The 27,661-nt window shown below is 40.6% G+C and overlaps 1 protein-coding gene across 10 annotated transcripts in view; it reads left to right on the top strand.

The window, feature by feature from the left end:
- ZNF385D (zinc finger protein 385D) overlaps positions 1 to 27,661 on the top strand; it is a 560,232-nt gene that overhangs the window by 185,153 nt on the left and 347,418 nt on the right. For 2 of the 10 annotated variants that reach the window (XM_081164666.1, XM_081164665.1), the window contains one exon: positions 22,551 to 22,663. The exons of 7 other annotated variants lie outside the window; for them this stretch is intronic. The gene's annotated coding sequence lies outside the window, so the exon portion shown is untranslated. Of the gene's footprint in view, positions 1 to 10,296; positions 10,362 to 22,550; positions 22,664 to 27,661 lie in introns of those variants that run through there. One more of the 10 variants, XM_081164667.1, reaches the window with a different exon arrangement.

The following is a 27,661-nucleotide window of genomic DNA, read 5'->3' on the forward strand; positions in this document are numbered from 1 at the left end:
AACCTTTGTAGTGAAATGGTTTCTCTGAAAAAGTTCTAGGAATGAGCTTCTTCTCCAAAATTTTAATGGTTTGCTTTTTATGTTTGGGAACCTCTGGCTCGGTAACATTTTATACTCACATCTGGAAGTTTCCAACCTTTGAATTCTGCACACAGTCTCAGGCTTTTGTCTTTCCATTCAGACTTGCTATGTTATAACAGTGAATCATCGTATCCATTAACTAAACTTGGAATGTCTGCCTAGGCATTCTGAATTTGTTTCATCACACTGCGATAATAATTTGTTGGAATCTTGGCAACTCAACCACTTTCCCAGATGTACTTGGATTGGATTACACACAGTGTTGTTCTGAGCAACAGAAGGATAAAACATCACAACATTTGGATATACCTTGATTTTATTTAGTTCCCTGTATGTTGTCCAGTCTTTGGTAACAGGTGAGGCAGGGGTTTGGAGTAGGGAGCTGTAAGGGGAGAATAACAGGCAAGAGTTTGAATGCTTTTAAAGGTCACAGGTCAGAAAGCAAGAACAGCCAAAGACAGGTCCTTCAGAACCCTGGACAAGTCCAAGGGAAAAGGCAGCCTGTTCTGAAAAAGACTAGTCACTCTATAGTCCCACAGTCTGACCTTCTCACAAGCCCTACTCCTTTGCGAGAGAAGAAATATCCTTAAAGCAGTGGTTTTCCACCAGTGTGTCATGGCACCCTGGGGTGCTGTGGGTGATGCTCAGGGGTGCTGCGGGCAACACTGGCCTCTGCCCCTCTATCCTTCCCTCCCTCTTCTGATGCCCTCTTGCATCCCTGCCTCCCAAAGGCTTACACAGCTGTTTGGTGCAGCAACCCTGCTGCAGCCACTGCTGCGTCCAAAGGTAAGGTGCTGGCCTCACGTTTACCTTTGGCCAGTCTCCGCTGGGCCACTAAGGCTCAGGGAATCCTCTGCCCATGCCCCTGTGGGGCGGTGTGAGGAGGCACCTCTCTTGGGAGGGCAGCTCAGAGACCAGGGGCAGCAGGAGCGGCTGCCTGGAGGACTGCCAAGGAGAGGAGATGAGGCTGAGGGAACACTCCACAAGGGAGAGTGTTTGAAAAAGGGTGAGAGGCTGCCAGCTTTGCAGGCCCTAAGGGGTCACATAACTGGGTTCCTAAGCCCCACAGCTTCATTTGTTCAGTCCTAGCAAAACCAGTGGGACTGAATAAATATGGCTAGTTTTTGGCTGTAAGTTTAGCATTCATGGGGATGCGGGTGGCGCTGTGGTCTAAACCACAGAGCCTAGGGCTTGCCGATCAGAAGGTCAATGGTTCGAATTCCCGCGATGGGGTGTGCTTCTGTTGCTCGGTCTCTGCTCCTGCCAACCTAGCAGTTCGAAAGCACATCAAGTGCAAGTAGATAAATAGGTACAGCTCCGGTGGGAAGGTAAACGGTGTTTCCGTGCACTGCTCTGGTTTGCCAGAAGCAGCTTAGTCATACTGGCCACTTGACCCAGAAAAACTGTCTGTGGACAAACGTCGGCTCCCTCGGCCAGTAAAGCAAGATGAGCGCCGCAACCCCAGAGTCATTTGCAACTGGACCTAACAGTCAGGGGTCCCTTTACTCTTACCTTTTGGCATTCATGGTAGTGAAGGAAAAAGACAAAAGGCATATATGGCATGATCATCTACTAAATATCAGCATTAAAGATATGTGTGTGTGATGGCTTTGGAGTCTCCAACCTCTTTAGGCCTTGGGGCACATATGGAAACCTGAGAAATTCATAGGCACCACAAACACCCCCCTCTGCCACACCTATAACCACACCTGCCTCAGTGTTCGGAACTCTCATTGTTCTAGGCACACTTTGCAACAGGGAACTTCATTAGCGCAAGCAGTTTCTGACCTCTGGGCGCAGTACTGTGCCTAAGATTTCAGATTAAAACTGCAGAGTGGAAGGAAAGGAGGACCTTTTTTCTGCCTCCCCACTTCCAGCTATTCTCTGAGGACTGGAGAAGAGACCCATTTAATAATATTAGTTGGGTGGGCAGGGGAAGGGCTGGACCATGTGAAAAATGAACATAATATTTTAGCTGCAGTTCATTCATTTTCAGCTTTGTATTCTTGTTATTAAAAAAGCACACCTAGACATTCTGGTGTTGCTCCCATAACCTAGGTTTAAGGTACCATTTAGCTCCTGGCTTTCATATCTCAGTTTCTAACACTGACCTGCCCTTCACTCACTCTGTAGCCAGTAGAAGGCTCTCAGCTGCAGAGAGAAAAGCTAGCCTTTCCCTCCCCAGCTGCAACACCTCATTAGATTTAAACTTAGTCCTCTGTTAGTTACAAGCAACATCCTATTAGAAGTGTATTGAAATGGGTGAAGGAAAAAGAAAAATGTTGTGGGTACTAGGGAAGTGGGTACTTGGCAGACACATGTGCAGTCACGGGCACCATGTTGGCATAAATTCAGTGGGAAAATCCATTTGGGTGTCCGCAGTGCATACAAGTAAGAGCTAAACTAAATTATTCTCCCATTAAAACTAATGTTAGAAGTTAGCTGGTTTGGGACCAACTGAGCCAAGGAATTTAGGCATATCGTCAGTTCTGCCCTTTAGAGGTATATTCTCTCTAAAGCAAAAGCTAGAAGTGCAAACAATATTGGCACATGCTTAAATGTTATGTTACGGATTTCAAAGAACACATATCTCACTGGGATCATATGCATGGCCAGTTGAACCTCCCAAAAATAAGACTTCCCACTAACTTCAGTTGTGTTTGCAGTGATATAGAGCACAAAGGACCAATGCTTCAGTTTACTAGAAACTTAGGAAAGATTCAGAAGGGACCCATGGGCAAGATTCTCCAGTCTTGAGACTTGAATTTCTTTCTACTGAGGCTAAAACTGCACAAGCAGAACAGTTTTTTAAATATAATGTGCAAGTTCAGTTTATGGCATTGGATAATCCAGTTTTATAAACTCATGAATATGTAATTATGCATTTGAAATAAAAAGAGTGCAGATAAAATATGAAGGCAAATGTGCTATTTTGTTTTAATCACATGAGAATTTTATACAAAATGTAATTTGCTGATTTTCCATATTCAGTTGCCACACCATTGCTGTTTCTGTTGAATAAGGAAGAGCTGAAGTGGCCTCAGTCCATGTCCTTTGTATCTTTCTGGCTATTGCTGTTTTCTCCTCTTTCATTTTACATCTATATAATAATGTGAAGGTATCATTGGAAAGTTTAAATATCTCTTTCCCTGTGTATCCAAATTTGAAAGACAAGACTGGTTTTGTTCTATGAGTGCATCTGGTAACCACCACCTTTGTGAACATTTGGATAACTAACTCAGAACAGACAGGCTTATCAACATGGTTGAATATTTCTGGACATTGAATATGATGAATTTTGTGAAATCCATTATGATAACCAATTAAGTGCTATGTTCTTTGTGGTTTGTCATCTTGTTTTTCATCTCTTTTGTGGTTTGCATTTCATGAACTATTAAATCATCCAATGCTTGACCCTTAAGCATTTTGCTTTTTTGCTTTTTTCTTGCTCTTTGCTGCTGAGAAATGTATGTAACCATAACTTACATTTTAAGAACTTTTTTTTTTTGCTCCTATGTGTAGCATCTTCTTCAAAGGAGCCTGCATCTGATATTTGAAATGGAAACTTGTTAGTTTTATCTATTTTCTCCTAAAGATATGCAATCTGGTTATAATAAATCCCTGAAGGCAACTGAAATATGAATAAGACACAAAGGTGGTTAAAAACATTGTGAAAATGTTTTTTAAAAAATGGTTTTGAAAAATGCATTGAATTTGCTATAGCTCAGTCGCCATTTAGTATCAGAATTGTATATTTCACTTTCAAATACATTCAAAACGTTTTATTTGAAGCTGTATAGCTGAGTCCATAGAACCACTGAGTGTGCCTTAGTTAATGATATAGTTGAAGTTGACAGAACATTGTTACACACAACACAATAATATTTGTATTGCATTAAAGTGTATGTTTCCATTGGAAAATCCTTTCTAGCTTTTCATCAGTAAAATGCAAGTACTAAAACCATAATAAAAAGACTTTTCCTGGAGTGAGCACTATAATGAGCCAATAGAAATAACAGATAGAATCATTAATGCTAGTATGATTGTGTAGAGCTTGTTGGAAAACATACATTTCAGTTGCAAGTCTTTATGTGGGAAACCTATGTACAATAACTTTTTAATGTCCTTACAATGCTTTTCTAAGGTCATGATTTCATAGAATTATAGAAACGTAGAGTTGGAAGGAATCCCAAGGTTTATCTAGTCCAACCCCCTGAAATGTAGGAACATGCAGCTGAGGGAATCAAACCTCAGACCTTGGTATTATCAGCACCACACTCTAACCAACTGAGCTATTGCACAAGTGCTGTAGCTCATAACCTTACTCTAGGAGTAATTTTGACAATATGTGTTTGGGATGTGCTGTTAAGTGGGCAGGTACAAGTTGATGTGCCATAATTTATTGTTGATTACTGGAGCTGGAGATGGTGGCATAGGATTCTTGGGCTGCTGTGTTGTTAAAATGCCCAGAGCATATTGGAACTGTGGGACCAAACAAACAAGGACTTCGAAGGTTGGAGCTCAGGAAGGGGAACGGAATTGTCCTTGAACTCACATGGAGGGTGCAGCAGAAGATCAGGAACAAGGAGATGAATAAAGTTTTGGTGACTGCAAATAACTGCTTGGCTGACGAGATGGACCCAAAGCCTGTAAATCCTTGTGCTGTAATCATCCAAGAGAGCCAGCCTACACAGGCCTGCACTCTCCTATTTTGCTCTACATCTTTTTCAGAGCATGGAATGCTTTCTCTTCGGTTCACAGCTGCACACATTTTCCCTGACAATTTCTGTCCAAATACTGTTACAGTAAATGTACATATGTAGCATTACGTTCAAATTCCATGAGTAGCACAGGCTCTACCCCCTTCTCCACTCTTTCAGAAATGTATGCTAAGCAAAGCTTCATTGAGAAATAAAGCAATGAGGCTCAGTTAGAATTTCTGCTTAGTATAATGATCACTCCACTCCATTTAGTATAAATAGCACATTGCTTGAAAACATGGGGTATTTTTGCAGTATTATGGACGAGTTAATATATTTCACTCCATATTCCACATACTTTAATTTAATGACTAAGGAGGACCTATTTGGTTTCTAACATTTGATGTTCCTTTTATGTCTGTTTCACATGTCCAGATTTTATCAACTGCATTTTTTCCTTCCCAGTGGCCTTTTTAATCTTTTTTCTTCTTCAGATCATAGAGTTATGATCACATGTGACAGTGGCAGGGTGGATGTAAATATATTGCTATAAGTGTCTATAACAAGATGGGGTTGCAATTTCTTTCTCCTTTGAGCATAATTCTCTGTGGTTGATGTGCATGACTTTGAAGGTTATAGCTGTCCAGTGTCAGTAATTCACTAGGCCATTCCTAAGTGCATCTGTTTACAAGGTTATCTGTCTGATGATTACTGAAGCAAGCAAGCGCAGTACCCTGTTCCCAAATTACCAAAGGAGCTTATCTGTGTCCTGGAAAAAAACACCCAGCATCATGGCCCTTGTGCTTAGCAGTGTTTGGGGCTTAAGCGAGGAAATAATTCAACTCCCTTTTAATGAAACACTGTAGTCAACAAATTGGATAAAACTGCTTGTGATATTCCCTAGGTCTGTCTGAGGATGGTCACTAGCTCAGTTGCTAAGCCCAGACTTCCCTCAAAATACCTGCTGCCACCTGCTGACTTTATATTTTTGAGTACGTCCTTACCAGACATGTCGGGTGAAATATATTAACCTTAGAATCCCAGACTGGAATACAGACAGCTAATTAAATTAATGTTTATGTTTTAAGGAACATAGCATCCAGAACAAGTAGTCATTTTTATACAGAGTACTCACAGTTCTAATGCCCTATTCTAACTCCTAAAATTTATGTGTTTTCATGTGCACTTTCATTATCTTCCACTTCATGCCCTCTTTCTCACGGACTCTTCGGCTGCCCTATTTTTCAACTCTCATTTCTGACCAACAGTTCCTATCTGTCACTCACTCTAGCTTCACCCAGCATTCCATTCCACTCTCTTCCCCTTGGTCTTAAGTCCTGTTGCCCACATCTGCTTCAAAGGGTTTGAGGACTATTCAGAATGGCACTGGAGTTGGCATGAATTGGCAACTAGAGGGGGAATTGTTGGCAATCATTTCCCTGGCTGTTCCACTGCACGAAGCCTCTGTTAATTCAAGGAGCCTTCTGTCAGTGGAAGAAAACCACTGGATACATTCTGAATAAGACTTCTTCACTGTGGAAAAAAAAGCAGTAGGAACCTCGCAGGCTCTGGGATCTGTATTTGTAATGATTGTGGCTTTGAACATAACCTGCACTTCACATCCCTTGCAATATCTGAAGTGCTTAACAAGCAGAATTAAGTTAATTGAGGGAAGAAGACTTTAGAACATGCAAGCCTTGCCCCACTGAGGAGAACAAGAAGGAACACAAATTTGGCAAAAATAAATGCAAGTGGACATTAATGGATGCTGTATATTTGTGGAGCATATTAGTAAAAACAAAAACAAACAAACCCAAAGAAAAACAGTTATTTTATTAACTTCCTAAGTGGGGCAGTGAATAATTTTCTGCAGTTCAAATAATTCATTCTGTTTTTCTGCAGAAGCATGATAGAGGAGTATCAAATTACACAGGGTGTAGAAAAAGTAGATAGGGAGAACTTTTCCTGCCTTTCCCATGATAGTATACTATTGGTTCATTCAATGAAGCTGGATGCTGGGAGGTTCAGGAGTGACAAAAAAAAGGTGTATCACAAAAACATAACTGAACCATAACATTCCTTGCCACAATATGTGGTGATGACCATAAACTTCAGTAACTTTAAAATGGAATTGGACAAATGCATGTAGGCAGGGAAGTAGCCTCAGGGAGGGGAGTGGCTATCAGGGCAATGGCCCCAGACACATTTTTTGGGGGTGCTGCTGCTCATGCTACCCTGCCAGCCCTGCACTGCTTTGCGAGGCTGGTATTATCCAAGCCTCACAAAGCAGCTTGGGGCTGTCAAGGCAGCACAAGAAGGGTCCTGTGGTCTTAGCCAGAGGGTGGTGTGTGTGTCCTAGGGTGGCACTCAACAACTTTGATTTCCTAAAAAAAAAAAGTGCAACAATCTCAGTCTGCCCCAGGCACCAGTGGGGGTTGCTACGCCGCTGTCCCAGTCTTGCAAAGTGGCTTGAGGCTGGCATTGCTCCAGTGGCATTGGGTTAGGGCTGGGCTGCCACAGCAGTCTCCATTCACCCTCCGCACCCCAGTGCCAGCAAATCATGCTACGCCGCTGCATGTAGGATAAGTCTACCAATGACTGATCATCATGATGGTTGAATACTACTTCCAGTATCAGAAGTAGCATGCCTCTGAATATTGTCACTGGGGATCATGAGCACTATTGTCCTCATGTCCTGCTGTTAGGCATCCTATGGGCAACTGGTTGACCACTGTGAGAAAGAGGATGCTGCAATAGACAGGCCTTCGGTTTCAGGACTCTTGTTATGTTATTACATGAAATTTAGGTTTCACACAGCCACCAGTGTTTTAGCACACTGCAGTGTTCAACATATTTGCAACCTAGATACTTTTCACAGATGAGATGTTTTCTGATTCTGTGGCTTCTTTCTTATTCCATTGAGAGAGGTTGCGCTCCAGCTCTTATCGATCCCCTCTATAGTTTGCCATCCAATATATGGGTTTCTACATAAAAGGTGGTTGGTGAAATACAAATCAAATTAGAATACTGTAGAAATACAGCCAATTACATGGTAAATCTAGAGAATGTCTTGTGAAATATTTGAACACCAGCTTTCCCCTGAGGAATACATATCTTCATATTTTATGTAAAGGTACTGTTTCATTCAAGGGTAATGCAGGGCATTCCAGTCAAGTATCTTCCACTAGATATGTTTATACCCAAGTACTGATGTCATTGCTCTCTGGCACTGGAGAAACACTTGAGGCACCCATGTTTGCTGTGTAGATTTCCATGGAGAGTTCTTTAATTTCTTACGACTATGGGATCACCTTTAGGAAATGAAGTAAAACTGGCATGAGCAGCAGTGTGACGTATTTACATTCTTTTCCTAAAGTTACCTTTAGCTGCAATGAGGTGCAGAAATTATGCAAAGTATCATCTTATATGTTCCTCTGATAACATTGTGTGGAATGTTTGGGAGATTGTATTGGAAGAGGAACACACATAACTTTATATTATATATTATACTATATACCGTATTTTTCCATGTATAAGACTATGTCCCCCACCCCCTATTTTTTCCAAGTTTAAAATTGGGGGTTGTCTTTCACATGAATAGTGCATATGGGGGATTTCTTTATTTGGAATCCCCAAAAATAGGGGTTGTGTTATACACTGAAAAATATGGTGTGTGTGTGTGTGTGTGTGTGTGTGTGTGTGTGTGTATATATATAAAATGTTTTGTCTCAATACACCTATGACTCTGAATGTTACCAGGAGCCAGTAGCGCCAAATTTCTAAATCACAATGTAGCCAATATCTTCCCTACCCCTGCTGGGTATTTGGCCTATGCGTCTGTGAAATGTGCAAGACATGTGTACCACAATCCATGTGAAACATTCCACAGCCATATGTTTATTGTTGAGAGCATGTTCCAGTGCTTTGCTGGAACATGGCCTGGTATAAAATTTGTTGGTGCCTTTTCCAGCTCTGGCTTATTTTCACCTGTGTCAGTGGAAACTATGCCATAGATTTCAATGGGATCTGAAAAGGGTGGAATGCTTTCAGATAAATATTGAATTTGTACCAGCTCATTGCACATCCCCCCCCCCAGGCTACTGACATTTCCCAGGTACACCTATATGCCATATGACTGCTCTTGTGGTGAGCCTGGCAAACCAGATCCTTGGAATGAAATGTTACATGTTTTGATCAAGTAACTCCTTTTGCTTACACGGATTATATATATGTTTACTCAAGAAGATGTAAAATACACACACACACACACACACACACAGTGGTACCTCGGGTTAAGTACTTAATTCGTTCCGGAGGTCCGTACTTAACCTGAAACTGTTCTTAACCTGAAGCACCACTTTAGCTAATGGGGGCCTCCTGCTGCTGCTGCGCCGTTGGAGCACGATTTCTGTTCTCATCCTGAAGCAAAGTTCTTAACCTGAAGCACTATTTCTGGGTTAGCGGAGTCTGTAACCTGAAGCGTATGTAACCTGAAGCGTATGTAACCTGAGGTACCACTCTATGTATATGTTATACGAGATATGCTATATGAAATGTGTCATATGATATAAGAGATTGTTAATAAAGCAAAAAAGAAAGAAAAAAGAGCAAGTAACTCAATCGTACAAGTAAACTGCAGTGACAAAGCTGTTTGAAAGGACAACTTTGAAAAGGTATCAAAATATGTCATACCACAAATGCATATTATGATTCGTCCGTTCCCCCTCCAGCAAGCTTTGAAACTTAAGGTGTTCCATTGTCTTCCTTTTTCACTTTTTGAATTTTGTATTGCTTAACATCTGTGTTATATGCACAAGGATTATAAAGCACACAGATGGCACTCTCCATAGGTCAATACTTGGACTGTACAAAATCCTCCTAGTGCATGTAGCATTAGGCTGCCCATGAACCAGAATAGTCTGCTGAAAGAAAATTGCGCTCTTGCTGAGAAGTAAGCAAAATGGTCTTTGAAGTGTGCATAAAAAATGAAATATGGGGTAGAGTGGAAGAGAGAACAAGTTATTAACCAGCACATTTAAAGTTTAAAGCAAAGAGAGAACAATATATCTATGCCTGTTTCATTGGCCTGCAGTTTCTGCGGTTTGAGGAAGTAAACTGAAAGATGATGTTTAAGGTGTACTGTGGATATGCTGTGCACATATTACAGTCAATGTCCCCAAAATGGTGACAATCCCATATGAATGGAGCAATTGTCAGAATAAGAAAGATATCTCCCTACTTCTTGAACACTACACACACTAGTAGATTCTGGCAACTTCATTTAAGCAAGTGTCAACATTCTGCAGTGTATCTCTGAGACCTCATATAAAGAATATCCCAGGATTGTCAACATCCAAAGTAACAAATATATAACATTTTGTAAGGTGCTGGGATTTTTGAATAAGGAACTGTAGTAGCAGGCCTCCCTCCCCAAGTTCACTGTACCACCAGGGCAATGTCCAGTAAGCCAAGCTATTGACTTGATTTCCATTGCTCTGCAGCACCAACATTGCAGAGAGTCAGAGGGTAAACGTCAGCTTCCATCAACGCCCAGCAAGATCAGGTGTGAAGCAGCAGCAAGTAAGGTTTTAACACTCCTCATATTAACCCTTGTCCCTGGTCTGGATCCGCTTTCTAAACAATTCCTTGCACAGTGCACCTTGAGCTGCTATTGACTGCAGGACACCCTAATTGAACCTGTACAACCACAGGTATACCTCTGAACCACTAGACCTTGCACATATTCAATGACACTATTTTAATAATATTAAAAACAATAAAGTTATTCTAATAATACTGAGTGGTTGAGCAATGCTGTTGGAACTGTCTTGATTCATTTATTTATTTTTAACAGCCCTGTGGCCTATAGCTACAGCTGATGAATTGACAGTAGGTAAAACTACCACTACCAGCTTTATTTGATTGTCCTGTGAACAGTACAGAAGATGGGAAAGGATCTGAACATTTTTGACAAGATCAAATATAGCCCTCTTAACTTGCTTGATGACCATTTCTTTATCCCTTACGCTGAAGCTGAATTCTTACCAAGTGGTTAAATCGTAAAGTCGCAGTAGTTTGACAAGTATCCAAACCCCGTAATTGTCAAAATCATGCATGGGCTGAAAGAATAATTGCAGGCCAGAATCCTTTCCATGCAAACCACACAAATCTCTAACAATGGCAGCTTATCATTGGGCAGGTGAAAAGAATAATAGCTATGGGCAGGCTCCATTTTTATTAGCTTTCAAATTATTATAAAGTCATGATGACAGAAGAGCAATAACAAAAATCTCCTAATATATCAAACTAAAGGCAGGACATACAAAGCCTAAAGATGTTAAATAATAACACCCAAACTAAGATCACAACAACCATATGTCTCTAGATGTGTTAGGGAGAGATTCCTGTAAATCTGAAATGAAAGTATATGAAATAAAAATCCCAACGTACTCAGTAGAAATGACTTCCTGCCCCTTAGAGGCCTGTAACTTAGGTGCTGTTTCCTCCCGCAATAACTAAATTGCAGAGGTTTTTATGCCATATAGATTATTTTTTAATGATGGGAGGGCATGTCTAAAGTAACTTCCTGCCCATATTTCATGTGGAAATATAAAAATGCTGATGGCAGTCAAGTCTTACAAGATCACAATTACATGAACGTTGGAGTGATGCACTTCCTTGTGTTGACTATATTTTGCCTATGAAAAGCTTTTTATTTTATCAGCTTTGCTATCTATTTAGCACAGGAGTTTTAAAACAGTGTCGCAGTGAGTCCTCAGAAGAGAAATCAAAATCTTAACATCCCCATAACGTAAAATGCCTCATGTATTCCATCTTAAATGAAGCCAGAATAACTGTTGCCTACTGGCAATGTTTCTTAGTAAGTTGATGTGAAAAATCAAGGCCATTTCTCCAAATAAAAAAATGTATTGGAAATGAGGCAAATTAAATATGTTAGGCTGTTTGGTGAGTATATGATACAGTAGTCACTTGAGTCTAGGTGTGAGTAGCTGGATGTTGAAAAGGTTAAAGGAGTAGGGAGTAGTAGGCTTATTGGTTACATTCAGCAGAGTCCTATGAAAACTCCTCTCAACCTCTGTCCCAGACATGCCAGAGAAGCTCTAGTTACTCTCGGCATTAGTTTGGCATCCATCAAAGGAGATAATGCATTCTGCTTCAAATTCAATTGGGAAGAACAGTGAGGAGTTTACCGAGAATATTTTAGGAGTGCCATTCTGGGCTGCTTCATGTCTGAACCCTGTTCGGGATGGTAGCCATGGTAGGCATCTGCCACACATCCCACAGATGAAAAATATTTAACTTCTAAGCTGCCTTCCTGGGTGTTTTGATGCTCATTTCATTTCTTTGCTAATGGCATATTTTTAGCATGGTATTTCATGTAACTTAGCTGTGATTTTTAAATATTTGTTTGTAAGCCAATATTATTATTATTTTTTAAAGAACAGGGAATGCTAATATATGTCCTTAAAAATAAAGGAAATCCAGCAGCTAGCTGCTAGAATCAATACTGCTCTATCACTCAGAGTGAAAAGCCTGTAAGATGAATTTGGAGTAGGCATTGAAGTAGGCATTGGAGTAGGCTCCTGAAAAAGGCTTTTCATCTGTTGCTGCTGCTTGTTGAACTTTGAGAAGGTCTGGTTTATATTCTTTTGCTTTTCTGGTAGTTATTTGCTATTGTGGAAAAGCTTGTCTGGGTAAGGTGAGGGAAGCATAAGACATGTAATCACCATCCTACTCATATGGATGCCTCCTCCCCCCCCCTGTTTTGTTTGGTTTTGCTACAAAGAACCGAGGCCCAGAAGAGAACATGCAATGTTCCATGGGCTACTGTTAAACTTTAAGTGAAGGACAGTTGGTGTAATCTTATGCATATTGTCAGGGAACCACCATCGGCTCAGGGGCGAGAGGGGAAAAGCCGGATGGATTACAGAGAGCCCTCAAAGATTGTGGGAAGCAGCACTTCCTCAGCGGAGGAAGGTAGCCACGCCTCTAGTGGAGCGGAGGAAGGTAGCCACGCCTATAGCGGTGCCAGGACATCTTTCCTGAGCAAAGCGGGGAGGAGAGAGGTCCCCCGTTATCCACACCTTCCTTGCGCAGTAGGCTTCCACGCAGAGAGGGGAGGCGCAGACTGGGCGTCAAGAAACTACTCTGCTGGGGAAGGTTTAAGGACCGCCCACTCTCAGATTCTGCCAGTGAATGAGCAAGACATGGAATAGAGGCGCTCTGCTTTCCAAAGGTTTTTATCACCAATAAGAAAGCTTTAAAACAGACTATTGCAGCATATTGCCTGATTGCTCTCGAGCAACCAACCTATACCTCTAACACATATGTAAAGGTAAAGGGACCCCTGACCATTAGGTCCAGTCGTGACCGACTCTGGGGTTGCGGCGCTCATCTCGCTCTTTGGGCTGAGGGAGCCGGCGTTTGTCTGCAGACAGCTTCCGGGTCATGTGGCCAGCATGACTAAGCCGCTTCTGGCGAACCAGAGCAGCGCACAGAAATGCCGTTTACCTTCCCGCTGGAATGGTACCTATTTATCTACTTGCACTTTGACGTGCTTTCGAACTGCTAGGTTGGCAGGAGCTGGGACTGAGCAATGGGAGCTCACCCCGTCGCAGGGATTCGAACCGCCGACCTTCTGATCGGTAAGTCCCAGGCTCTGTGGTTTAACCCACAGTGCCACCTGCGTCCCTTTTACACATATGTACTTGGAAGTAACTTCCCCTTTGTCAGTGACCTGTGCATAAAATTGCTGCCTAAGATATATGACATTGTATTATTTCATCCAAATGTGTATCATCATCAAGATCTAAGTGAACAAACTGAGTGGAATTGACCTTACTCTGCTATGCCCACCTGGGTATTCGGTGCAGTACTAGTCTATTATTATTTATTAAATTTATATACCGCCCTTCATCCAAGGAGCACAAGGCAGTTTACAGTACAAAAACACAAAAACACATAGCATAATAACAAAACAATACCCCACACAGTTTAAAAGACCATAGATGGTTTCATCAGCCAAAGGCCTAGGTCAGAGGTGCCCCAACTTTTTTTCAAAGAGGGCCAGATTTGATGAAGTGAACATGTGTGAGGGCCGACCGAAGTTGACCTTTTTTTAGATTGAAGTTGAGCTTTTTTTTTTTTTTTACAATTTTGGCACAAACTTGTTCAGCTTTTTTTTTGGATTGAAGTTGCTTAGGATTTTATCCCACAACATATACTGCCATGGAGGCCAGATTAAGTCAAACGGCAGGCTGGATTAGGCCCCTCAAATGGACTTTGGACATGCCTGACCTAGGAGAAGAGTAAGGCTGGGCAATATCTCATTTTCAACATTGTGATATATCACCAGCTAAACATTGTGATATACCAATATATCATGATGTCTTAAATAAGGATGGAGCTATGTAGAGGCATTGGCTGGCTTTCCCTACATTGTGATTTTTGCACCATTCTCTCTCTCTCTCTCTCTCTCTCTCTCTCTCTCTCTCTCTCTCTCTCTCACACACACACACACACACACACACACACACTCATGATATATGGCCAGGTCAAAAATTATGAAACTGATATAATGATATGGAGTTCAAACCAGCTTTGGACAATATTTTGATATATCACCCTGCCCTAGTGAAGATGGATGTTTTCACCTGGCACCTAAAGACATGAAGGTACCAAACAAGCATCTCTGGGAAAAGCATTCCACAAATGGGGAGCCATCACAGAAAATGCCTATTCTCATGTTGCCAGTCTCCAGATCTCTCATGGAGGGGGCACATGAAAAAAGGCCTCAGATTATAATTGCAGGGTTGGGTCCTAGTCTAGGCTGGAGGACTGGGTGCAGGGGAGAATTGTTATGTTTTATATAATGACCATTTTGAACACCAGGAAACCTCTGCATTAGGCCATATAAGTACAATATATTTTTCAAGTCTGTCTGTTGCTAATTTCTAATTCATTGAGAGAAGCTTTTTCTGTTGGATTCCCGTGTGAGCAGTTGCTGCCAGGTTGAAATCCTCCCACATGTCTAGTGATTAAATATAATTCACCTTTCTGCAACCCCAACCTTCAAAACTTTCTTCCTATAAAAATATGGTTTGGGTTTTTTCTTCTTCTTAATATCAAATAACACCGTAACCATAACCCATTAAGAATCAATTAGCACCATCAGAGTGTGAAACAGGTTTTTATAAGAACCAACCTGTCTGGACAGTTTTTCTTTGTATTGTCAGCTTTTCACAACATTTACCCAAGGAAAGAATGATCACAACTTCGATCTAAACTTGGATTTATGTCAGCTGTAACAACCACTCCGTCAATAAAAACTGAAATGGAAATATTACATGCCAGCGCCCTCTCTGAGTGTTGTGAATCAAATTCCCAGGAGTTTAAGGATTTAAATAACAAAGACTGGGTTTATTTACTCAAGTTTCGGAATTTAAAAACAAGTGGGCTTCTAATGTTCTATGGATTTTATGATTATTGATGATATGGAAACTGGGAAGTTAGATGGAGTGATTCAGGCTTATGGGACTACTTAAGGCTTAAAGAATATACATCGGGAGGAAACAATTCTGCTGATGATGGAGCATATATTGTGCCTGCTGAACAGCCCTGAAGGCAGTAAAGGTATGCTTTGCTACCTTTGTTGAGTCTTCAGGTAGCCATGCAGCCAAGAGGTACAACGCCTATTAACATCTGCCCCAGTAAATAGTATGCTGGAAGCCTCAGAAACCTACTGTGACAATTCTGCTAGGACAGAATTGCTTCTCTCCGTAGCTACATCAAAGCCACTGTTGGGGCAGATCCAAGTGAGGTGACCAGTGCAACACACTGTGCAGTGCTGTGTGCATTTGTTTATTTATTTATCCCGGGTCGTGTGCTTTACATACATTTTTCAGATTTTATGTTCACCACAGCCTTGTGACTACAATGAACAACGCAGGCTATGCAGTTTTTTCCTATAAATAGTAGTGACATTCAACAGCGAGAGTGGCTTAGAACTGCAGGCTGGATTCCAATTAAAGTTAGTTGCTCTTATGTCCATTGAAATCATTGTCAGTATACTTAGGCATGGCTAACGTATGTCCTGTTTCCTTCCATGGGAGAGACGTACAGACAACAACCGTTTTGCACAGGGGTTACTTTCCTTGTGTGTCAGCGGAGCGCGCATAAGCCTGTTACGCCCCTTGTCTTGGAAGTTAGGACAACTTTCATAATCCTAAATGGCCAGGACATAATAATGCATCCAATGAAGTGTTGTTGGTGATTGTATAGCTGAGGGTACAGTGAATGGATCATGCATGAAGTCTCATTAATGTACTTAGTCCTGTGCATGAATCCCTAAACTTTTTTTGTATCCCTCCCTAAATTCATCACCGTATTTTTCGCTCTATAAGACGCACCTTTTTCCTCCTAAAAAGTAAGGGGAAATGTGTGTGCGTCTTATGGAGTGAATGCAGGCTGCGCGGCTATCCCAGAAGCCAGAACAGCTAGAGGGAGTGCTGCGTAGCGCTCCTTCTAGCTGTTCTAGCTTCGCCGTGCGAAGCCTCCACGGCATGGGGAGCGTTCATCCCACTACCCTGCAAAGGCTTTGCACGGCTATCCGTGGCTTTCGCCGGAGGTGGGGGAAGTGACAGAGCGCCCGCTAGGTGTGCCTTATGGTCAGGTGCGTCTTATGGAGTGAAAAATACGGTACTTTGTTTTGTTATTTGCTTTGTCCTGTGTTGTCCCTTCTATTAGCTAATTTAATTCTTTACTGAGTGCCCGCTCAGTGTAGCAGCCCAGATGTGGTGCACTCTATCCAGAGATGCCAGGCAAATATATTTTTATTTTCTCAGACTTCTTTATTTAAAATGTTTATCCTCTTGATTGATTATGCTGCCTTTGCAATCTGTGGCCTTTTAGTTTATTATAACAATAGTAGTAGTAGTAGTAGTAGTAGTAGTAGTAGTAGTAGTAGTTGTAATATTTGTATGCCACCCAGACACTCTGGGCAGCTCCCAACAGAATATTAAAAACCTGATAATACATCAAACATTAGAAACTTCCCTAAAATAAACAAACATGATCAGAACTGTTTTATATGCCCTGATTTGAACTCCTGTTTTCTCTGAATTAGCCTGGTCATAATCCTGCCCAATCTATTTTATATTCTCCCTTGATCAAGCTAAGCTGTGCCACCCACATTCTGGCTTGCCCTTTGACACACATTAAAGATTCTCCATCATGCTGCAAATTAGAGGCGCTTCACATTAAGAACATTTTCTCCCAGATTCAACTGATTCAACATGTCTGGCTTTTAGTTTATGTACTAAGTACCTATCAAAGAACCTGCTCTGACAAGTAAAAGCTCTATTCCCTTGATGCTAGCTCAGATTTGTGGCTGGGGCTGAAATAACACTGATGTTTGCTCATCATTATTTGCTTTGGCTCCTTCCTGGCTAAGAGCTATATTTAAAAAAACTGAAAAAAACCCTTCCAAATTATTCTTATAACCATATTTGACTATTAATGCATACAGGGAACAATCCTATTGACTAAAAATTAACTTTTCATGACGCATTCACTCTACATATATTTTAAGCAGTAAGCGCTTGCAGCCAAACAGCTAAAAGAAGTGCTGCTCACACTGCGAAAGCAACAGAGAATGGCAGCAAGTTTACATTTCAGCTGCATTGCAGCGAGAACCTGAAAAACAGCAAAAGCCATGTCCTGGGATAGTCATAAAAGCCATGTACGTCCAAATAACTAGTGGGAGCCAGTGCAGGTTTATATGAGAGTAAAAGAAATAGTTTTGTTTATAGCTGGCCCAAGAGGCAAGTTAGGTGTGCAGGAGCATGCAACTCCTGAAAGATAAATGCTAAACTGGTTACAGATTAAATTATGGAGGATTTTCCTTTATGCTCAGCAAGCAAGTTCTCCCCCAGTCCTACCCAAACAAAAACTGAATTACTTTAGTAGTAAAGTGAGTACTGCTATATTCCCCTTTAGCCAGATATCATCTGGGGTGAATCATGAATGAATCTGAGCATGGCGTAAAGGTAACCTTTATTGTGAAAATGAAGTGTGGGTGTATTGTGTTTGGTTGAGAGTTAGAAGTTCTACCCCCTGAAAATATGACCTAGCACTATTAAATTAATGCTGACAAACGTAAGGGTGTATTGCCTTTCCCCAAAGTCTTGATTTTATTTCCTTTACTCATAACTACTTCTCCAGCACTCTGAGGACCTCATGGCCCGTAGGCCACAACTGACTGGGATAAAACGAGGGTAGATACTGACCAAACTTTATTACTATTGATTTTTGGAACTTGCATCCCTAGTAAATGTTATGAAGTGTAAAAATAGAAAATGAATGTCAGCTACAACAAAGTGAAGCATAATTGCGACAAATAACGTTAGTTCCAGTCACTTAGGTTTAATTTTGCGCTTATTCTAAGGAAGCTGCTTTCATGTTGCATCCTGCAGCTAAATTAATACTTTTCTTAAATAATTATTTTTGATCAATGAACTGTGCATAAAATAAATGTACTGAAGTCTATCAAGTGAGGAATAAGAACTGTAAATGTGCCATAGTTTAAACCAAAGCTTAGTTAGTTGCCGATGTTAAGCAATAAAATAAAATATCCAAACCTAACAACTGCACAATACTGATTATTTTGTCGGTCGTTATTGGCTGCAAGTGAACAGAGTAAAGTGCTCTTAACCCTATTGATTTCAATAGTCGTATGCATGATTTAACCTGAGTTGGATTGTGGTCATCATATTTGTGTAACTAGATACCAAAGCTAGTACGAGCAATGTAAAAATTACTGTAAGTAATTCATGGTTATTCATATGCCTATTGATCATGTGAATGACTACAAACACATTTCTGTAGTGAGCAAAACATTTCCTCCCCAAACCTCACATTTCAGTTGTTGGTTCCATAATTGTGTCAATTACTTAGTAAATAGTTGGGAATACAAATTACCACAATACTTGTTATAATTTCTTTAAAAATCCTTTAAAGTTGATAGCAAGTGGAAGGTAGGTTGTGTTTAGTTTATAGCAATGGGGGGGGGGGAGAAAACACACCTTTTATGTATCTTCCTTTCTTGTTTTTTAATGTTTATGTATTGTACAGATTTTTGGTGAGAGATGTAATTTGAAATATGATGGTGTGTAATATGAAATATAATTTATTTGAAATATACAACTGGATCATAACGATTGGTATTTCAGGTGTTTGTATGTAAATTATAACTTATTTATTTCACAAATTTGAAATAACAGTGATTACTTTTTAATGTTGGTAAAACTATAGAATTTTAATACTATAAGGTCCTGGTATTAACTTTGAATAATTTATTTGAGTTGATATTTTTAAACTTGACAATTCATTTCCTCTTTCTCTATGCAACGACAATATATATTATTATATTTACAATCAATATGCATTTTAAAAAATAAGATTGGCTCAAACTTGAGACTGCTAATGATTGGCTGCATGAATATGATGTCATTTGGCTCTTCCTCTAGTTACTAATGGGGTTGTTGATATTGAGCTGGATTTTCACTGCCCTGATTCAGTTTGCAGACTGAAAATCTTTTCTTGGCAGGGCAGGCCATAAAGTGAGATGGTTACAGTATTTTTGGAGAGTGAGCTGAGAAGTCATTTGCTGATACATCCAGTATCAGTGTGTTTTCAGTGGTTAATTTGTTTCCCCTATGCATCCCGGATTCTGCAGTGTGGAGAGTAATATGTGCTGTACAAAGTTAAAAGGGATGTTCTTGGATCAACTATGCTGTGCTGAACCTGTGCAGATATGTCGAAAGCAGCCTTCTCCCCCTCTGTCCGCCCCTCTCTTTATAGAACTTGGGGGGAAATTGTGCTGCAGTGGGGTTGTGCTCATCCTAATAACTGAACACAGTGACCAAAGGAATCTTTCTCTCTCTTTTTGCAGTTCAAACTTACTAGGTTTTCCCATTGCCTGCAAGCAAGGCAGAGGAAAATGTGAAGTGGGGCGTGTGTCTGTGAAAATAGCAAGCAGGGGTAGGCACAGCAGTAGTTGTCAAGGGAAAACTTTGGAGAAACTTTTTATCCTCGTGAAAAAGATGTAAACTCATATATCTACCTGGGAGGGGTGATTTTTTTTGAGCGATAAATGACTGATAGGGATTAATCAGCATTGCCTCTCCGCACACGTTTTTTGTTTGCAATCAAACACTTTGGAAAGTTACACAGAACGGGGTGAAATGTGTTTGTTTATAGACAGAAAGTTTGCTTACAGACAGAAAGCAATTGTGGTAACTCAAAGCAGTTTACATTAACAATTAAAAACAAAAACCTAAACACACACACACACACACACACACACACACACATGTAAAAGTTGTCGTGCATATCTTGTAATATTCTAAAAAGTATTGCCCAGTTTAAATAAGACCTCAGATGCAAAGAAGCGCACTCACTTATGTATATTTCATGTGTCACGGCCCTTTAACAACCCTTTAAGATGCGATGGTTCTTTACAGGCAAAGCAATTTATGGCCCTGAAGGAACCTTGCTGGAGTGCAGCTGCTGTCAGCTGCAGAGCTTAAGTACTCTTTAACTCAAGCCATGTGAAACTCTTCATGGTTCAAGCACTGTTCATGCCATTCTACACAGCACCTCACTACACAGTACCTGCTATCTATGCACCCCAGTGATGATGATGATGATGATGATGATGATAATAATAATAATAATAATAATAATAATAATAATAATAATAATTTATTTATACCCAGGCCATCTGGCTGAGTTTCCCCAGCCACTCTGGGCGGCTCCCAATCAGTGTTAAAAACAGTACAGCGTTACATATTAAAAACTTCCCTGAACAGGGCTGCCTTAAGATGTCTTCTGAATGTCAGGTAATTATGTCAGTGATGACATAACTTCACACCTGAGATGGACCTGCCCCTATGTTGACAACTGCCACACCTACATCACCACCACAGAGCACTGAATGTGGCATGTCTGCACTAAAAAACTGCACACACACAGCCACTAGGATATATAAATAGAGACCACAACTCAGATGATACGACACAGTTTATGGGACTATATCTTTCTGGCTCTATGTTTTGAACTTTGAAGGCAAAGTAGATGTTTATCTTGAAGTTTGGCGTCACGTAGCTGATATATGTTTCACAAAGAGCTGGCACAGGAGGGTCCAGGATGGATGGGCAGCATGGTTTGGGGGAAGAGGGGCTTTAACTCACTGCCCTAGCTGTGATGGTAATCAGAATTGTCCCCCACCATGCCAACAATTTGCAATGGAAGCAAAGTTCCCATTGGGGCTCTACAGGATTTCTCATATAAATTTGTGATTAACCCCCCCCCCAAATCCTTGCAAATTGCCATATTTTCCTTCTACAGATTTGTTTCATTTATTAAATAGGTTAGTTTCGATTTTGTATTAACTTTGTTCATGAGTCACAGTGCTTGCTTGAAATATCAATGTTATGAGCAGAATATTTACAGATAAATATCTAATATGTGTTTTTAGGCATTAGTATTTGATATACACCATTTCTGCAAAACTGAAAGTTCAGCTCAGTCCATAAGAAATTAATTACCTAATGCAATTTGTTTTGCTTAGAGCTGCATCTGAGGAAGCTTTAGATAAAGTGAATGCAGGGTATTGACATGTTGAAAATACTTTGCACCAATCCTGTGGAGGTCTGAGGGTATTTCTCCTTCCCATTAAGTTTCAAGTGATACATTTTATTGAATTGTATATGGAAATGAACAGATAAATCAATATAATCTCTCCTATTTCTTCAAATACTAAATCTAATTTTGTGTGCTCCCTACACTTTTCTATTTTTATCCAGATCCATTCTTGTAATTAAATGTGTGTGTGTGTGTGTGTGTGTGTGTGTGCCTTTCAAATTGAAACCTGATTATTAAACTACGAAATGCATATATTTCTGGCTTACTGCTGTATGAACCATCCTACTCTTCCAGCTTTTAAACAATTCCAAGGAAGAGTCCCAAATTCAGGTAAATTAAGTAAACATAAATGGAATTATATACAAAACAATGGATTGTGTGGTTGGTTAATTTGCACCATTAGGAACACTCAAACCACCCACTTTTCCCATTTAACGAAAGCAAAGACAGGTGGGCCTCCCTTTGAAAGGCACTACTTTCCTGTATGGAGGACTAGGACAATGGTTTTCACTACCATGACCTGCCTTTGACTTTCCTTTGTCAGCACCTGTCAGTTTGTAAGCACATACAGAATGTTGGCTTGCATGGACTGACTTGGCAAGACATTTATGCTGTTACATTATGATCCAAACCAAACAGAAGATACTCAGCATCAGCATAGAGACTAGAACAAATGGAGACACAGATACGGGTGTTTCTGAAAACATAGAAGGGATATTGCCCCCCCCCCCATCCACTCCTTTAACCTTTCAGTACAGGTGTACTTTGGAGATTAGGTATTTTATGTTAAGTATTATCATTAGGATAAAAGTGCAACACCATTGATGAGCTGGATGGAGATTGAGCATTGAAATGCATTTGTGCATCTGCAGTCACATAAAATTGTAACTAAACCATAGTAAATGTAGGTACATTCAAGATGAGTTCTGTCGGGGGGGGGGGGCGGGACTTCAGCAGGTGCAAGGAATTCCTTTCAGGCTAAGAACATAGAGACACAGTAAGATGTAAGGACAGCAAAAGCACCACTTTTGTTTTTCATTACAGGAAACGAATACTCTGGAAGGCTTGAGAGCGAGGTGCATGCACCTTCGTAACAAGACAGGATGGAAGCAAAGCAGTAAATTAAGCAGGGAGGCAGCTGCCAACACAATAAACATGTGAGTAAAAGAATATTTGTTCCATCCATGCTGCCAAACTGATGATAACATATGGCCTGCAAGATTTTGAACTATTTTCTGAAAACACTCTGAAAAGGCTCTGTGCCTCACCATGTACACATTGTTGTCAAGTGACATGACTATTCAGAAGGATACACATTGTTAATAATTCCCAGAAGAATGGATATGCTTCTCTGTTGCAGAAAAACAACTCCTTAGAGACTAACAAATTGCATATCTTAGAATGGACCACATGAAAGACAATTTCATTAGATGCATGATCAAGGGAAGTAATAGTGCCACTGTATTCTGCTCTGGTCAGACCTCACGTGGAGTACTGTGTCCAGTTCTGGGCACCACAGTTCAAGAAGGACACTGACAAACTGGAACGTGTCCAGAGGAGGGCAACCAAAATGGTCAAAGGCCTGGAAACGATGCCTTATGAGGAACGGCTAAGGGAGCTGGGCATGTTTAGCCTGGAGAAGAGGAGGTTAAGGGGTGATATGATAGCCATGTTCAAATATATAAAAGATGTCATATAGAGGAGGGAGAAAGGTTGTTTTCTGCTGCTCCAGAGAAGCGGACACGGAGCAATGGATCCAAACTACAAGAAAGAAGATTCCACCTAAACATTAGGAAGAACTTCCTGACAGTAAGAGCTGTTCGACAGTGGAATTTGCTGCCAAGGAGTGTGGTGGAGTCTCCTCCTTTGGAGGTCTTTAAGCAGAGGCTTGACAACCATATGTCAGGAGTGCTCTGATAGTGTTTCCTGCTTGGCAGGGGGTTGGACTCGATGGCCCTTGTGGTCTATTCCAACTCTATGATTCTATGAAGTCTTATCCTGAGTTGTGTGTGTGTGTGTTGTAAAGAATGAGATAAGAAGGAGGGAAATGCAGAAGGTACAGACTGTGATGATTATATTATTGACGGTAGACACACACACACACACACACACACACACACACACACACACACACACACACTTGTTATTGATCCTGGCACTGCTAAATCAATTTGTCTACCTGGGACATAGATCAGTTGTTTGTTTGGGACAGAGTTGCACTTCTGATTAGCAGGTACATAGTGGGGTACTCCATCTCTGTCACTAGAAGCCCAAGTTACCTTTTGTGGTCAAGAGGTGTTTTCTACCAGTTTGGGCTGGTGATCAGTTGTGACTGCAGTGGTCCATGCATTGGTAAGCTCAAGGGTTGATTACTGCACTTTCTGTGAGGCTGCCCTTGGATCTGGTCTAGAAGTTTCAGCTAGTGGAAAATGCAATAACTAGACTGCTTACAGGATTAATGGCCCCAATCGCAGTGGTGCAGGGTAGGGGATGGTATGGTGTAGGTGGTGGGGCACGCCGGGTAAAGAGCACATGGCACAGGCAGCTAGTGACTATGCCATGGGCCAGCCACTCCTTCATCCTTGGGAATTATGGTTGTCCTTCAGCCAGCCCTCAGGTCTCTGGCTGCTGTTGCTAAATGTCAGGTTGGCTCGGAGCAGGCATAGGCAAACTTGGCCCTCCAGATGTTTTGGGATTACAACTCCCATCATCCCTAGCTAACAGGACCAGGGGTCAGGGATGATGGGAATCGTAGTCCCAAAACACGTGGAGGGCCGAGTTTGCCTATGCCTCGCTTGGAGTAAGGCCTCACTACACATGCCTTATGCAAAGAAATTAGATGCAGTCAATACAGAATTAGACCCTATTGATTAAAATATATTGTTGGTTTTGTAATGGATAGGTAAAGTTCATGAAACATTTTGAAGTGATTTACTGGTTCTTTGAACAGGACAGTGCTAACTGGTTGGTGAACGAAAACAAGAACCACCACTTGTTTTCTTTTCAATGTGAATTCGAGTTTTCCAGACTCCCCTCACTGCTGCCCCACCCCTCGAATCAAGCTAAAACTGACTTAGACAACTGGTTGGTGTAATGCCAATATTTTCAGAAGCAAATTGAGACAGAACTAGATTCTGAAGTAGGAGACATCTCTTTATAGAATAAAGCATTAACTAGTAATAGGGCTTTGCAGGGAGCTGTCATAATTAATAAGCACCCGCGCACAAGGCTTGCTTTGTTAAATACAGTGTAATCCTTACAGGAGTTATTGCATGCAATAATTAACTTGATTACAGAAGGCAGATGGGAGGGGGAAGTCTCAGACTAATCAAAGCACCCTCTGTAACTCATAGGCTTTAATAATTATTATTTTCCCTCTTACAAACTGCAGGTGCTTCATTATGAGTTTTGAGAATAACTAAATGCTTGTCCTTAAGATTTGATTAATATTTAGGAGTTGCTATAACGTCACAGAAAGCATTAATCAGATCTTTAATTTTTGGATCATTTTCCTGTTTGATTGGGGATAAAGTACTCATCAAAATGAATTAAACAGGCCATTTCAGTGCAGAAAGTTTGTCTAGTTCCTGGCTGTGGAGTTCAGGGCCATTGTGTGCGGCTCAACTTTCTTTTGAGGGAGGGAATACTTTGTGAATATAATGCAGGTATAAAAAAAATCAAGGACTGTGCAACAAAGTATTTCTCTGCGGCTGGAATATTATTGTCCACTTAAAGTAAATGGATTCTTTAACTCTTACAGCGCTGTAGTTACTCGCAAAAAGCACATGAGTCATATTTCTAGGATTTTGAGACGTTGCTTTTTGGTTGACACAAATAAGGGGTACATCAGTTCTGGGTGATCAGAGCTCTGCAACCTAGGCATTTATTTATAAAGAAATGTCTACCTCACTTCTCTTTATAAATAAATCCTAAGTGGCTTACAGAATCGCTAAAACACACCAAACTAAACTAAAACATACAGTAATAAAGCCCATTATGCCTTTAAAACAGTATTGCATATTAGGAGCACCATACAAGTTTAAAAGCAGAGAGATAAAAACGGTAAACAACACTGGAAATGTGACAAAATACAAACGTCTTGTTGAAGCTTAAAATAAAAAAGTAACCCTGTCCTTAGTCATGTAGGACTTTGTAGGTCATAATCAGTACTTCGAATTGTGTCCACATGTGGACCCAGCCAGTAAAGCTGTAAGACTGGCCCTGGTCAGTATTCTGGCTGCAGAATTCTTAAAGCGTATTCTGAAGTTTCCGAATGCCCTTCAAGTGTCTCTAATTTCCAGGGACAGTCCCAGATTTAGAGATGCTGTCTCAGTTTCTGATTTGATCCCAGAATGTCCCGCTTTTCCTTCCAACATCCCTATTTTCGTCGGAGAAATGTTGGAAGGTATGGAGTTATCCGACCCCATAGCCATCTGAAGTAGGCATCCCCAAACTCGCCCCTCCAGATGTTTTGGGACTACAACTCCCATCATCCCTAGCTAACAGGACCAGTGGTCAGGGATGATGGGAACTGTAGTCCTAAAAACCTAAGGAGGGCTGAGTTTGGGGATGCCTGATATGAAGGCAGCCCTGTATGGGGAAGGTTTTTTATGTTTAATTTTTTTTATATTTTTATGTACAGTGGTGCCTCGCAAGACGAAATTAATCCGTTCCGCGAGTCTCTTCGTCTTGTGGTTTTTTCGTCTTGCGAAGCACGGCTATTAGCGGCTTAGAGGCTTTAAGAAAAAGGAAACAAACTCGCAAGAACTCGCAAGACGTTTCGTCTTGCGAAGCAAGCCCATAGGGAAATTCGTCTTGCAGAACGACTCAAAAAACGGAAAACTCTTTCGTCTTGTGCGTTTTTCGTCTTGCGAGGCATTCGTCTTGCGAGGTACCACTGTATGTTGGAAGCTGCCCAGAGTGGCTGGGTTTACTATTTATATGACGATGACTACTACTACTACTAATGGAATATGACGTTCCCATTCTCATCGGAGAAATGTTGGAGGGCATGTCCTTGAAATGTAGCCCCATATAGTCCAAACAACATTACTATACACTACAGTAGTCCAAACAACATGTATAGGTGGTTTCTATTGCCAGACTTCATGTGCTGATTCACCAACACCACCGTTTGAAGTCTGCCCCATCAATCAGGAAATATTTTTAGCCCCTCAAAAATTCTAATGGATCAATACAACATGTTTATTACTTTAACAGTGTAATCCTAAGTAAAATAATAGTATAATCATGGCTAATAAAAATGTGCTTAATTAAAATACCAGGAAAAATATAAGCTGAGAATCCCCCCTCCCATGCCATTAAGCTGAAAATAGCTGGGGACTTCTAGAAATAACCAATTTTCCTTCCATGAACCAGAAAGGTAGAGATATAAATTTACTTTGAAACCATGATAATGGCAATCCAAGTGATGTTGACATCAGCCTGGTGTTTCTTGCCACTGCTGAAAGAGCAACAGTTACTGTTTAATTCTAATGCAGTAAGATAGCCTGCAGCTAAATAATACATTTCTGTTAGCAATTATTTAGCACAATCCTGAACTGCAAATAAATTTACATAAAAATTTGTCTCTTGTAGAGAGTACTTACAGGGAATGTAATTGGATGTAGAGGGAAATGAAATGGCTCCAAATGGATGAAATGTTTGCATTACAAGAGCATTAGCATTTCAAAATCCTTTATAGAAATATAAACATATACATTGCAGTGTTTAAATACTAAGCAGGCATATATAATATTTAATGATGTGCCATCAAAGCTATTGCTTTTTGTACAAAAAAAAAATGTATGCATTGGAATACTTTTTGAAATCTCACTTCTTTCTTATACAAGGCTGGAATATCAATTTTTACCCTTGCAACTCCTTTCCTCCTCTTGCTTCCCATTCTTATTTCTACCATTGTCAAATTTCAGACAGCAAGTTTCCTGAAGAATGAGCCTTCCAATTTTGCTTACACTGCTCTGTAAAACAGGACGTACAATGAAGAGAATAATAATAATAATAATAATAATAATAATAATACCCAATGATCTAGACTATACATTCTACTTTGGAATGCTTCTTTCCCCCTTTGTGTGTGGAAGTAGTTTATTTTCAAGTTCAAGCTCTTAGCTCTTATGTTCAACCACTGTAAC

Source organism: Podarcis bocagei, assembly GCF_964188305.1.
Source record: "Podarcis bocagei genome assembly, chromosome: 12".
Classification (NCBI taxonomy): Eukaryota; Metazoa; Chordata; class Lepidosauria; order Squamata; family Lacertidae; genus Podarcis; species Podarcis bocagei.